Consider the following 13,251-nt stretch of genomic DNA (forward strand, 5'->3'; position numbering starts at 1 on the left):
AGCATTACTATACACTAATAATAAATAGCAGAAAAATACATTCAGAGAACAATCCCATTTGCTATCACACCCAAAAAAAAATACATAAGAATAAACTTGAGCAAGGAAGTGAAAAAATCTGTACTCTGAAAACTAAAACACTGTTGAAAGAAACTGAAGAGGACACAAAAAAATGGAAAGATATTCCATGTTCATGGATTGGAAGAAATAATGTTGTTAAAATGTCCATTTTAACTATCAGTCTACAATTTCAAAGAAATGCCTTTCAAAATACCATCAGTATTTTTCTCAAAACTAGAACAATATTACCAAAATTTCTACAGAATCACAAAATACCATGAATAACCAAAGTGATATTGATAAAGAAAAACAAACTAATATTGAGAAATAAAAACAAAACAAACAAGTTCAGATTCCAAGACATACTACAAAGCTGTAGTAATCAAAACAGTATGATACTGGCAAAACAACAGCAACAACAACAACAACAACAACAACAACAACAACAAACGCACAGAAACTTAGAATAGAAGAGACTATAGAGCTCAGAAATAAACCCATGTTTATATAGCCAATTAATCTATGACACAGGAGGCAAAAATAAGAAAAAGAATCTCTTCAATACATAGTTCTGGGAAAACTGGAACACTTTCTAACACCATACACAAAAATAAACTCAAAATGGATTAAAGACCTAAATGTGACACCTGAAACCATAAAAATCCTAAAGAGAACACTGGCTTTGTGTTTTACTTGACAGAATACTTCTATTTAGTAAAAAAACAACATAAAAGGCTTTAGTCTATCATCTTATAATTTGTTTTCTAAGATTTTTATCTGCTTTTGTATTTATATTTTACCCCTTTGGTTCTCTTGGAAAATTCAGTTTTTCTCCTGTATTAGGTTTTTATTTTTCCTTGTATTATATATCATTATTTAGTTGTACCTTATGTTATTTCTTCCTTATTAGATTTTTAGATGCTCTGTTCTTTTATTATTCTTTTAGCAGTTATACTACCAATTTCAATATGCATCAATGACATATTGCAGACTACTTTAAATTAGTACTTGTCACTTCTCCTAAAGGCAAGAAACTTCCAGTAGTTTAACATTATTTATTCTCCTTATTCTATTTTTGCTTTAAGATATAGAATATTTTATCTCACATGTTATAAATCCCACAATATTTAGTATTAATGTAACATTGATTTCTACTTACCCATATATTTACTGCTTGTTGTACTTTTACTTATTTTTTGAAGTTGCTTGATTTCATCTGGAGATTAGTTTTCTCATAGGAAAGGTCTATAGCTTTGAAGTCTCAAAATTTTTTTTGTGGGGAGACATTAGAAACATCCTTATTTCACTTACATTTTTAAAGGTATTTTCACTGATTATAGACTCAAACAGTTCTATTTTACTCTGCTCCAGTTTGGAAGCTGCCCTAAAAGAAACAGCTACAGGCATGTGGGTTGCAATTTATGATCTTTCCTTATCTCAAGGTGATTCACTCTGGTTGATTGTCTGGTACAATTATTTTATAACTATTGTATGGGTATTTAATTGGAGGAAGAGCAAATCTGATACCTAATTCTCCATCATGGTCATATTCAGAGGCCTTCAGACTTTCTTTATACTCAAATTCATCTAAGGCATTTTATCTATTATTTAAAATTTTGCAATGTTTAATTGCCTAATGAAGAAAGACTTAAAATGAAAAATAAAAGCATCACCAAAATTGTAGATGTAGGAAAATAAGTCTAGTTTTATAAATACATTAGTATAGTAATTACTATTTTAGCCACAGCCATGCTTTGAGTATTTTTTCTAGAGTTGGTTGAGATTTTTATATGAAGATGTCTTCTTGAATATATAGTTTTATTATATTTTAGTAATAGAACAATGCTATATTATATGTGAAATAAATCATTCCATATTATTATGATTTTTAAATGATACATAACTTCAACTTCCAAAGCTTCATTCGATGAATGTTTAAGTACGTGTAGTCTTTTGTCTTGTCTCCCTTTTGTAGATACATGTTTTAGGCTTTGCATAGTGATTCCCATTCTTGAGATTTCAAAGAGTCTTAGGGCTCACAAGGTTATTAATGTCCTTGAAGTTTCAAAGATTGTTGGTCTCACTAGGCATCTGGGCTTCCTAATTTCTGTTTTTCTCATTGTAAGTACTTATGTCTTCTACTGCCACATCTCCACCACTATTGCTAATATAAAACATGGCAGCTATGTTATGTTCTCTTTTACTTTTCCAAAATACACTATTTTTGTCATCTTTATATTTTATCTCTGTCAATTTTCAGAATGTAGGAAGTTATAATATTTCATTATACAAAACCATCTTTTCTTCCTCTTGATGATTTACCAATATGAGTCCATGAAGTGCAATATCTGACATTTCAGTTTATAGGAGTAGTCATCTTGGTGAAAATTATATATTTAGATTTTACATTATACATAAAGGACTTTCATATCCTCCATTCAATAAGTTTCATAACCCTGATAAATAAAACATTAATATATATATATATATATATATATACAGACTTTTTACTTCCTTCTTGATGTTGAGGATCAGTGCTGGTTATAATCTAAACAAATGGTCAATATCAATGTCATATTCAACCTTTGAATGCTTGAATAATTTGGAGGGATAAAATGTACACTTGTAAATTATGCTTCAACTGAGCAATACTGTTTTATTGATAATAATTAAATTAAATTTAGAAGAATGTTTCATAAAAACACGGTGAAATTATAATATTTATCATAGGCTTGATTCATTTTTTAAAATTACTATGCTTATGTAAAGAAAAATTATATTCATGAAAAAAATATATATATATAGAATTCCAAGCTTTCTATTTACATGTAGACACACAAACACATCTGCACATATATCTTGCCTGTGTGATAAATGATTAAACATTTCAAACATGTTCAAGAAAACATTTCCCTTTTATAAATACATGGGACTGATGTCGTGTGAGTTTTCATTCAATAAGCAATAATTTTCATTCAATCAGCAATAACTGTAACAAAAAATAATATTGCCAGGGGCCATTATTTGAAAAGAAATCATTGTAACCAAGAACAATAATCTTAGCACTACCTTTGTCATAAGCACTGGAAAACTGTTCCCTAAATGGAGAATTTCTATGATTCTGCTCTTTTTCTATTTTATTCTAAAGGAACTATGTATCATCATGCATTATTTATATTGTGCAAGGGATACAGGAAGAAAAGAATATAGTGTAACATTTCTGTAAAAGACATTTCAGAATTTTAAAGGGAGAATAAACCACATTTCTATAGATCTGAGTATATTATCACTTCAACACTTGAAAATAGATTGAATGCTTAATATTATTACAGAAATAAACAAAATGTAAGTTTCATTTTATAGCTCAAATTAAATTGTGTAACCTTATCATTAGAAAAATATAAGCACCCAATAAGAATCAAACTTTCCCACCAATAATTTTAAAATATGACTTAGTTATATTCCAAAAGCTTCAATAATAATTAGTGATTCAAAGAAATTTGACATATGTTTCTTAAGTTAGCAATCAGTCCTTATTAATTTTTGTATCCTTAGTCTCACATAATATCTCTCACTTAAATGAATGAATGAATGATGCCAAAATGAACAAATAATTCTTGAGCTAAATTTACTCCTGCAAGACCATTTGTGTTGATCATTTCTTGCTTCATATTTCTATTACCTTTAAGTACATTAGTGTGACACAATGTCAACAAACAGTTTTATGACTGACCTAAAACACATAACTTAGCAGCAAAAATTTAGTCAAGAGCATACTTTAGTAATGTATTAGCAGTAGAGTAATAAAAGTAGAAGCAACAGCAGGAGCAGCAGTAGTAAAAATAACAAAAGTAATAGCTTATTTATAGAACATATATGTGACAAGAATGGTTTAATTGCTTTAAATGCATTATAATATTTCATATTTCTATAAGTTTGAGCATTACTTACATTAATGTTCTTCTTATAAAGAGAACTGAGGTCTGAAAAAGTTGTATACAATAATCCAAATGTCATAAAAACAATATATAACACAGCCAGTATTGAGCTCAGGTATACTAGGGTTTTATACTCTTAATTAATCATTAGTATATAATAGTGCAGGTCTATGGGGATGTATGGAGAGACAGATAGCTAGATAGATAATCTGAAGATAATACCTTTTTCAAATATCTAGAAACAAGCAGGAAAGAGTGTTTTCAGTTCAGCATTTGATGAATCATTTTCACACAAATTAGTTTCCAATGAGTCAGGAAATACATCTAGGAAATGAGAAAAACAAACACAATTGTAGAAACTTGGTTAATGAAACAATTATGGTGAAAATATATCACATGAATCATGGTGAATGAAACATTTAGTGATTTACAATATTTAGAGATTTACAAAAATCTCTGGGTATTTAATTAAGGAGCACCATATATGGCCACATGGGAACACCTGGGATGCAATGAAACAATTTGGGGGAGGATGACTTTGTAGGAAGGCTGATTGTGCAAACAGAGATTCAAACATAGTCAAGACAGTGGAATATTGTGGGATATAAGATTTCACCTATGAAGGCCAAAAGGCTTCTAACAGTATCAGATATGGTACTGACCTTTAAATATTATAAATGACCACACTGTATTACCATGCATTCAATTTGGCCAACCTAAGTGTGGTGAGCAGCCTCATTATCTATTTAGGCTTCATTTAATAAAGGCTAGTGTTCAATGAGCTATTCTATTGGGTGGAATATTGATACCTGAAAACGATGTTTTTAGTTGGTCATCATGGAGAGACCAGAGCATTCTTAACACTGTTGAAATGTCCTGTGTTTTTTTTTATGTGAAGAACTTTGATGTGGTTGACTGGGAACTGATGAAACACCAGTATATCTCAAGGTCTAGATCCTTGTGGATGAATGACTGGGATCCTTGAGACATTAACTATGAGTATATATGAAGAATAGACATTATGGTGTGTGTATAGAGTAGGAGTTGGGAGTCAGGGGGAAGGGAGAGGAGGATGGAGATTTTGAAGGTGAGTACTGAGCATGTAACTTAAAAAGGGATAAAAGACCCAGACTGTGTAGGGAATTTGGGGTCATATTAAGTATTTTGGATCTTAAATCTGAGAACAATGAAATGTCATGAATGAAAGTTCCATTATTTATTTTAGAGTTTAAATATTATTCCTTATGTTTTCACCAGTCGCTTTTCACATCCTTTGTTCCTCTCATATCTCTCCCCATTTGTGCTCTCCCATGACTACCTCATCTCCTAATTTGACATCCACTTAATTGTCTTCTCCAGCTTTAACTCCTTTCTTTGCTTGTCATATCATGTCATCTGCATCACTATCTATTGTCTATTTTGTCAACTCTTAAGAGAGAAACAGTAAGTAGTATGAAAAACACTTGGGTATTTTCTAGTCTCTTTGATTTACTTTGTATTTTGGTATTAAATTTACCCTTTTAAAAAATCTGCTTCTAAGGAATCTAAATCTTATCTTGTTCTCTGTGATATATATATATTCTGACCAGTTGAGTAATTCTGAGTAATTCTGACCAGTTTTATGTCATTAAATTAGTTTTCTTTTAACTGTATAAATTTCTACTCTAGTGTCTGTATATTGAATGGGATGTATAATATAGAAGACAGAATTATATGTAATAGATGGTATTACTAAATTGGTGATCAAACCTTGTGGAGTAAATATTTAAACCTGATTTCTTATGAACAATTAACATTGCTCCCAGATAAAATTCATTTTTATATTTTAATAAATTTCTCTTTTTGTGGTATCCTTACTAAATACATTCAAGAATGAATAATTCATTATTACTGCAGATTTTTAGAAAGAGTTCTCCATCCCTTATTTTTTTAGTAACCAAAAGTTACACATACATCAAATGTATCAAGTGTAGGCTACTTATGGTCAACATGCACAAATATAATTTTTCAGCTGCTGGATAAGGAAGGAGGAAAAAACCATATACTTAGGTAATTTTGTCTTCTGGAACCAGAAGTTATGGCTAGTACTAATAAAATGGATTAATAGATATACAGACATACAATTGATCATTTATAAATATCAGCAACATTCACCCAGCTGAGAATATAATTCTCTGTTGTTGGTTAACACATCACCTTAAGAATATTATTTTATTTTCCTCTTTGACTTAATTTAGAACTATTTCCTCAGTTAATCTGCAGTACTGTACTCTGGTTGGTTATTGGCATTAAGAGAACAAAATTACACTTCTCTTCAGTGCTATAGAGAAGGAGCTGAAACTTCACACATCTTTGTGTAAGTCACATGGTCTGTGAAATCAGTGTCTGCTAATATTCTATTCTTGATTGCCTTGTTGTAGGATCCAGGAAATATATGAAAATTGCTGGGGTAATTAAACAATGATAAAGCCTTTCAATTCCTATAAAAACTCAGTAAGTCAGTGGTTGAGCCCAAACCCATTAACATGAAGGAAATACTCAATAATCAGCCTGGAATTTAATTGTTAATTTAGCAACAACAGTATGAACAGGAATTTCAATAATTTCAGTTTTCAGTAATATATGAAAAGACTGGTTCATGAAACCAAGGGTTAGAATAATATTGATGGCTTAAAATCCAGTTACTAATGTAGAACCCAAATAAAACAAGGGAGAGGAAACTGGGGAGTTGTTCAATGGGTGTAAGGTTTGTATGAAAAATGAATCAATTCTAGAGATCTGCTGTATAATACAGTGCCTGTAGCTAACAATAATGTATTGCACATTTAAAAAATTGTTGAGAGTAGATCTCATGTTATGTGTTTAAATGAATAAATAAATAAATAAATAAATAAATAAATAAATAAATAAGAAAGCTAAGAGCTTCATGAAGCTATCTATGGTAATGGCAATATGCCAGGTTAAATAAAGTTGCTTTCAGAAAAATTTTCTCAGATGTTAAGAAAAAAATATTTTCACTATATTGTATATCAGAAAACAACTTTAATCATTATTGTCAGTCACCGTTTCCCTCATTTCAGTGATTGAAATGGAATACCCATGCAACCTGAAGTTAGGCTTTAAAAAGAGCCAGTATTATTAGCCTAAACCTTTGAAAATGTCGGAAGCCAGTTTTAAGTCTCAAAAAACATATACTTTATCTTTTTAATTTATCTAGAATTTCTTCAAATATCACATCCAAAAATAATAAAAGCTATACTTCATTTAACATTATTTTCACTTTGACTTATGAATAATGCAATCTTTTGACAAAGTACTATTTTTTAACCTTTTAATACGTATTTGATTAGGTATAAACAACAGTTGTCACAAAATAGCCTACTACCTTCTTCTGCTACTTCCATATTTTTTATTGAAAATAAACATTTGAAAAACTGCATTATCATTAAATATATTTTAACATCGAGCTAGAAAGTTATCATCAAAACTTTATCATGTTCAAATGTGAAAATATTTTGCTATCTTAGAAACTGGCTTGCTGAAAAGAGTATGATCTGCCATAAGTTGAATTTTCCTTGTAACGCAATTGTAAAAAAATTGCATTTTGTACAACGCTGATGACTTGGAAATTAGAAATACATAATGTAAATTGAGGGTAAATTTTCTTTAATTTTATCAAATTGTTTTTTCCTAATTGTATAGCAAATGATTCAAAATATATCTGAAAAATACAAGCTTGGAAAAATCAATAGGAAACTAATTTTATAATGGTGAGAAAGTTAATATAAAAGTAGCTTATAACATGTACATTTGCATGAACATTTATTTTACAATTAACATATGATATTTTGTTACATGTTTGTTTAGATAAAAGACTCCTCTTACAAATATTATTATTTTTTTAAAGTAAGCTTTATGCTCAACATGGGCTTGAACTCATGACTCTGAAATCAAGAGTTGTATGCTCTACCAACTGAGCCAGCCAGGTGCCCCTATTTTAAAAAATTAATAGTAATTGACTATTTCTATTTATACATAAAGACAAATTATTAACCCAAAGAATTACTGTTTATAAGGTAAATTCAAAACAACTTCATCTTTTTTGGCTAAAATAAAAATATCTCCTTAATATATACATAGGACTGCAAGTATGAATCACTGGAAAACTATAAACACTTTTTGTTAGTGAGTCCTTAAATAGGAAATGTCTTACTGGGCCAGCTTAAAGTCAGATTTGTTTTAGGGGGAAAAAAAAGAAAAGAACCTTTCAAACATAAGTAATTTATAGACATCATGGTATTTAAGTAAATTATATACATAGGACTTCAATTGTGAATCATCAGAAAATTGTAAACACTTCTTATTACTGAGTCTTTAAACAGGGAATACGTTATTGGGACAGCTTAAAGTAAGATTCGTTTTAGGGAAAAAAAAAGGAAAGAACCTTTCAAGTGTATGTTATTTACAGAGATCATGGTATTTGATTAAATATTAGTTTAATAAGAATTTATTTATATGCCAAAAATACTCTAATCACATTGGAAAATGGAAGTGATACAAAATGCAATAGTAAAAAAAATGAATAGTGTGAGGACAGAAAGGAAAAAATCCATCAGACTGTAGGATAAACAATAATTTGGAAATTGTTTGCATAGGATGTAAACCTGCTCCATGACAAGGAAGTATGAGTTAAACAGGCCTAACGATTGGGGCGCTTGGGTGGCTCAGTCAGTTAAGCCTCTGACTTCGGCTCAGGTTATGGTCTCGCGCTCCGTGAGTTTGAGCCCCGCGTTGGGCTCTGTGCTGACAACTCAGAGCCTGGAGCCTGTTTCAGATTGTGTCTCCCTCTCTCTTCGACCCTCCCTCAGACCCTCCCTCATTCATGCTGTGTCTCTCTCTGTCTCAAAAATTAAAAAAAATATATATATATATTAAAAATAAATAAATAAACAGGCCTAAAGAAGTATAGCAGGGACTCAATTTTGGTAGTTGGATGGTGTGATCAAAACCACAGGAAAGAAGCCGACATGTTCTGTTGACAAAGGTACAACTTACACTGTCAAAGTGTTCACTGTCTAGTGAACTAGATTATTGTTATCTATTGTACCTACATATTGTTACTGGATTATAGTTAACTGTTATCAATTAAAAATCTGTTAAGTGGTATACTGAACATATGCAATAAAGAAACCAATCTAACAGAAGCAGATTCACTTACTAAATACACACGTATGGAGGATCTGCTATGCCCAGTCACTGCACTCATCTCTAAGAATAAATCGGTCAACATGAAAGGCAGTGCCTCTACTCTCAAAGAACTAATATCTAAAGTGATTGTTTTCACCAATTTTTTGACAAAAAATATGGTAGCCCTGACAAATCACGCTGCTCTGCTGGACTCAAGCAATAGCAGTTTAGAACAGTAATTAAGATGTGGTGTACAAAAAAAAAAAAAAAAAAAAAAAAAAAAAATTCTAACCTTTAATTCTGGAGAATACATTGCAATGTCTTAAGGAATTCCAAGAGAAAAATGAAAGATTCCTGGCTGAAATAAATAAATAATAAGCCAACTCATGTTGTTGTAGTATGAACATGAATAGTGAAACTACCCTGACTCAAATTGGATTCAGATTCTACCATTCACAAACCCTGAAACCTTTCACAAATTACTTAGAAGTGTAGAGTTTTAGATTTAGACTAAGTATCTGATGTACCAAAATTCAGCACTTTAAACAAAGAAGTGTTATAAAAGTTTCCTGTACATATTGTACAGAATCTTAGTACTTGATATGAAAACAAAAATAGGTGAAGTAACTCTGTCTGAAGTGAAGAGAGAGGGTCCAATCCCTTGAATGCTAGACCCTTAATTTGGTTATCCTGAGTTGGCTCATGAGACACTTTCTAAAAAACCCACTGGAAACCTAAGGAGCAGAGTTGAAAAATTCCTCACCTAGTCCATCTTCATTTAGCAGGGAATATACTCCAGAGAATTTATTTCCATCCTCTTCTACAGTTAGTTGTGGCCTACTTGAAACTAAAATTTACCCCCCTAAACACCAGCTTATCAGATGTTCCACCACTGTGTAACTATTTGGAAGGAAACAGCAATGTATTACTCAAAGGGAAAATAAAAATAAATATTATAATCCATTTTGTTAGAAGACTCAGAGGGTACACCGTTTTGTTAGATGTAAAAAAAAAAAAATCTCTTTTCCACTCTGATTTTATAGGATTCTGAGAAAGGGGAAATCAGAGGACAAATGTACAATTTGGAAAGGACATACTGCAATAATTGTAATAATACTTCTCCATGATGTCTAGAGACAAATTTTACTAACTATACCATGACTTTCTCTCTCTCTCTCTTTTCCTAGATCTATTTGCACTTAAAAGTATTCATGTTATGAGTAAAGATCAAAGTCATACTAATTTCTAAGGCTGTTAAATTTATTAATCAATTAAACTAATATTAACTGAATATGCAATGAAACCCTAGGTATACTAAAAATAAGCAATATAATATTCATACATGAAAAACTATAATCAGTATAATGATGCTAAGTTATTAACCAATGCTCACAGGGTTTACTTGAAAATTCTTTCAGTTCTTAAGAAATTTAAAAAGTTTTATAAGTAGTTACAATGAAATACAGTGTGGAGTTGTCACTTTACATATAATCTATTGAAACTTCTCCCATTTTCCATTATCTAATTTAAAATGGAAATATGATAGCACCTTGCTTAGCCCATTAATCCCCAAATAATCTATCATAGCTTATAATAAATAAGCTATAACTTGGTTGTCAGTAAGCTGTACTAAATTGTCAAATTTAATATACCTGCGTTAAGTTCTGTTGGGGTTTTTTGGACTTGTGAAGAAAAATTTTATTCAATGCAAAATCTATTGATACTTGGAAGATAAATATTGAAACATTTTTTATAGAAAGAGGCAGATGTAATAAGGGAAAGAAAAGGTGAAAAAAACAGTAAAAGAATGGAGAGAATTAAAAGAAGATAAAAGAAAAAAAAACAAAGGGGAAGGAGACACTTAAATTTAAAAATTAAATAGGAAATATAAGGATATTTTCATTTATAAGAAAGCACAGAGGATAAATTAAATGTATGAATAGTGCTATATTTATACATTAACTCATCAGTGATTTATTGAATATTTACCATGTCCCAGGAATTCTGAAGTTGTCAGGAATATAGACAGTGCCAACTAGGAGGCTGCAGTTTACTGGGGACACTGACAAGTCAATGGACATCATAGTACTGTGTTATGAATGTTTTAATAAAGAAAATCCCAGCTGCATACACACACACATACATACATACATACATACATACATACATACAAAGGACATCCATATAGTTCTGGACATCCTTTTAGTTCTGCAGGTCAGAAGTGCCGTATGGGTCATCAAAATGTCCATAGGAATATGTTCCTTTCTGGAGGCTCCCAGAACAAAATCCACCACTTTGCTCAATTGTATGATTGTAAGAATTCAGTTCCTTGCTGCTATTGGAGTAAGGTTTCTATTTTCTCGCTGACTGTAAACTAAGGACATTCCCAGCTTCTAGAGGCTGCCACATTTCTTGGCTCCTATTCTCCTTTTCCCCTCAAACCTAGCAATAGCAGGTCTAGTCCTCACAGTGCATCTTTCTGAAATCACTCTTCTGCCTTTCTCTTCCACTTTTAGGGAATCATGATTAGATTGGGTCCACCCAGGCACTGCAGGAAAGTCTCCCTACCTCGATATCCTTATCCTTAATCACATCTGTAAGTCCTTTTGCCATGTTAAGTAACATATGTCTGGAGATCAGGGTTTGGATGTCTTCAGGGGTGAGGGAGCATTATTCCATCCACCGGGGAAACAGTAGGTAAGATCCTTAACAAAAACATGTATATATATATATATATATATATATATATATATATATATATATATATATAAAATGTATGTATATACCAAATTGTAAAGAACAAGTAAGATTTCCCCAGAGGAAGAAAAAATAGTTTATCAAGAACATTTCAGAGAGAGGTTTATGAGTCAGAAAAAGGAAATGGCAGTTTTGAAAAAATGTCTCAGTTTAGCAAGTTTAGATGTCATGAAAGGCTGAAGAGACTATCAGGAGAATGAAGTGTTTCCTAAGCCATGCCTCGGTGTTTGAGTTTTATTCTAAATGTAGTAGAAAACCATGGAAGCACTTTAAGAAAAAAGTAGTATCATATGTTCATTTTATAAAAGTTACTGACAGTACCCTGAAAAGGAATTGCAGGAAAGGGTCAAAACTGGAGGAACAGAGAAAAGTTAGGAGGATAATTCAATAAATGGGAGGAGAAATGGCATCAGCTTTATCATAGGCAGTGACAGTGATGACCTTGAAGAGAGGATGGAGTCTAACAATATCCAGGAAATATAAGTAAGAGAATTTGACAATAAATTGGATATGGGGGATAAAGTTAATGGGGGAGAAAGAATGATTTCAAGACTTGTAGCTTTGGAAGCTCAGGCTGGGAGATGAAAGTGTCAACTCACGTTCCTTTAAATGTATGCCCAAGGAATTGTAGTAAGTAAGTCTGGAAAGGCTGATTTATTCTGTGATATACTGGGCTTGGCTGCCCTACACTGAAACTTCAGTTAGAACAAAAGCTTTGAAAACAACTATATCTTTATAAGATGTTGCTCAGTCCTTATAAAATCTATATCATTGCTAGTCCTCATTAATATCATATCATTTATCTATAATTCTAAATTGACATAAATCTAAATTTCTAACTGACATAGAAATTCAGGGCATCAACAGTATAACATCCTTTAAGTTTTAAAGGAAGAGAGGATATATATCAAGGCATGAGAGTATCTTTGGTGTCTACGAAGCCTCACACTGTAAGAAAAGTACATGTTATAACGGAAACATTAGTTGGAAATCAGTTATAAAAAGACATCTTCCAGCTCTATCATTTCTAAAAGTATTTTAATAGAATAGCTACAGATTAGTCCATGAAAAAATTTCATGAACCCCCTACAAAATCATTCAGATGTTATTTTCATTTCTGTTACTAATTTCTGTAAAAATTACTAGGTATCCTTAGAGGACCCCTGATTCCATGGCTTTGGGTAGAAAAAAGAAATAGGCTGATGTGAACTCTCTCATCATTAACTAACATTTAAAGTACATTCAAGATGTGTTGAAACCATCTTAAAGGGTCTCTCACTGGCCAAGGTGTAATAATTAGATAATTAAA

At 31.3% G+C, this 13,251-nt stretch overlaps 1 long non-coding RNA gene across 4 annotated transcripts in view; it reads right to left on the bottom strand.

Annotated features, from left to right (window-relative positions):
- LOC101093984 overlaps positions 1-13,251 on the bottom strand; it is a 364,880-nt gene that overhangs the window by 232,572 nt on the left and 119,057 nt on the right. For all 4 annotated transcript variants that reach the window (XR_006596075.1, XR_006596077.1, XR_002741700.2 and 1 more), the window contains exon 3: positions 4,221-4,322. This is a non-coding gene — a long non-coding RNA (uncharacterized LOC101093984). The remainder of the gene's footprint in view (positions 1-4,220; positions 4,323-13,251) is intronic.

The sequence above is a fragment of the Felis catus genome, chromosome A1 (genome assembly GCF_018350175.1).
Source record: "Felis catus isolate Fca126 chromosome A1, F.catus_Fca126_mat1.0, whole genome shotgun sequence".
Classification (NCBI taxonomy): domain Eukaryota; kingdom Metazoa; phylum Chordata; class Mammalia; order Carnivora; family Felidae; genus Felis; species Felis catus.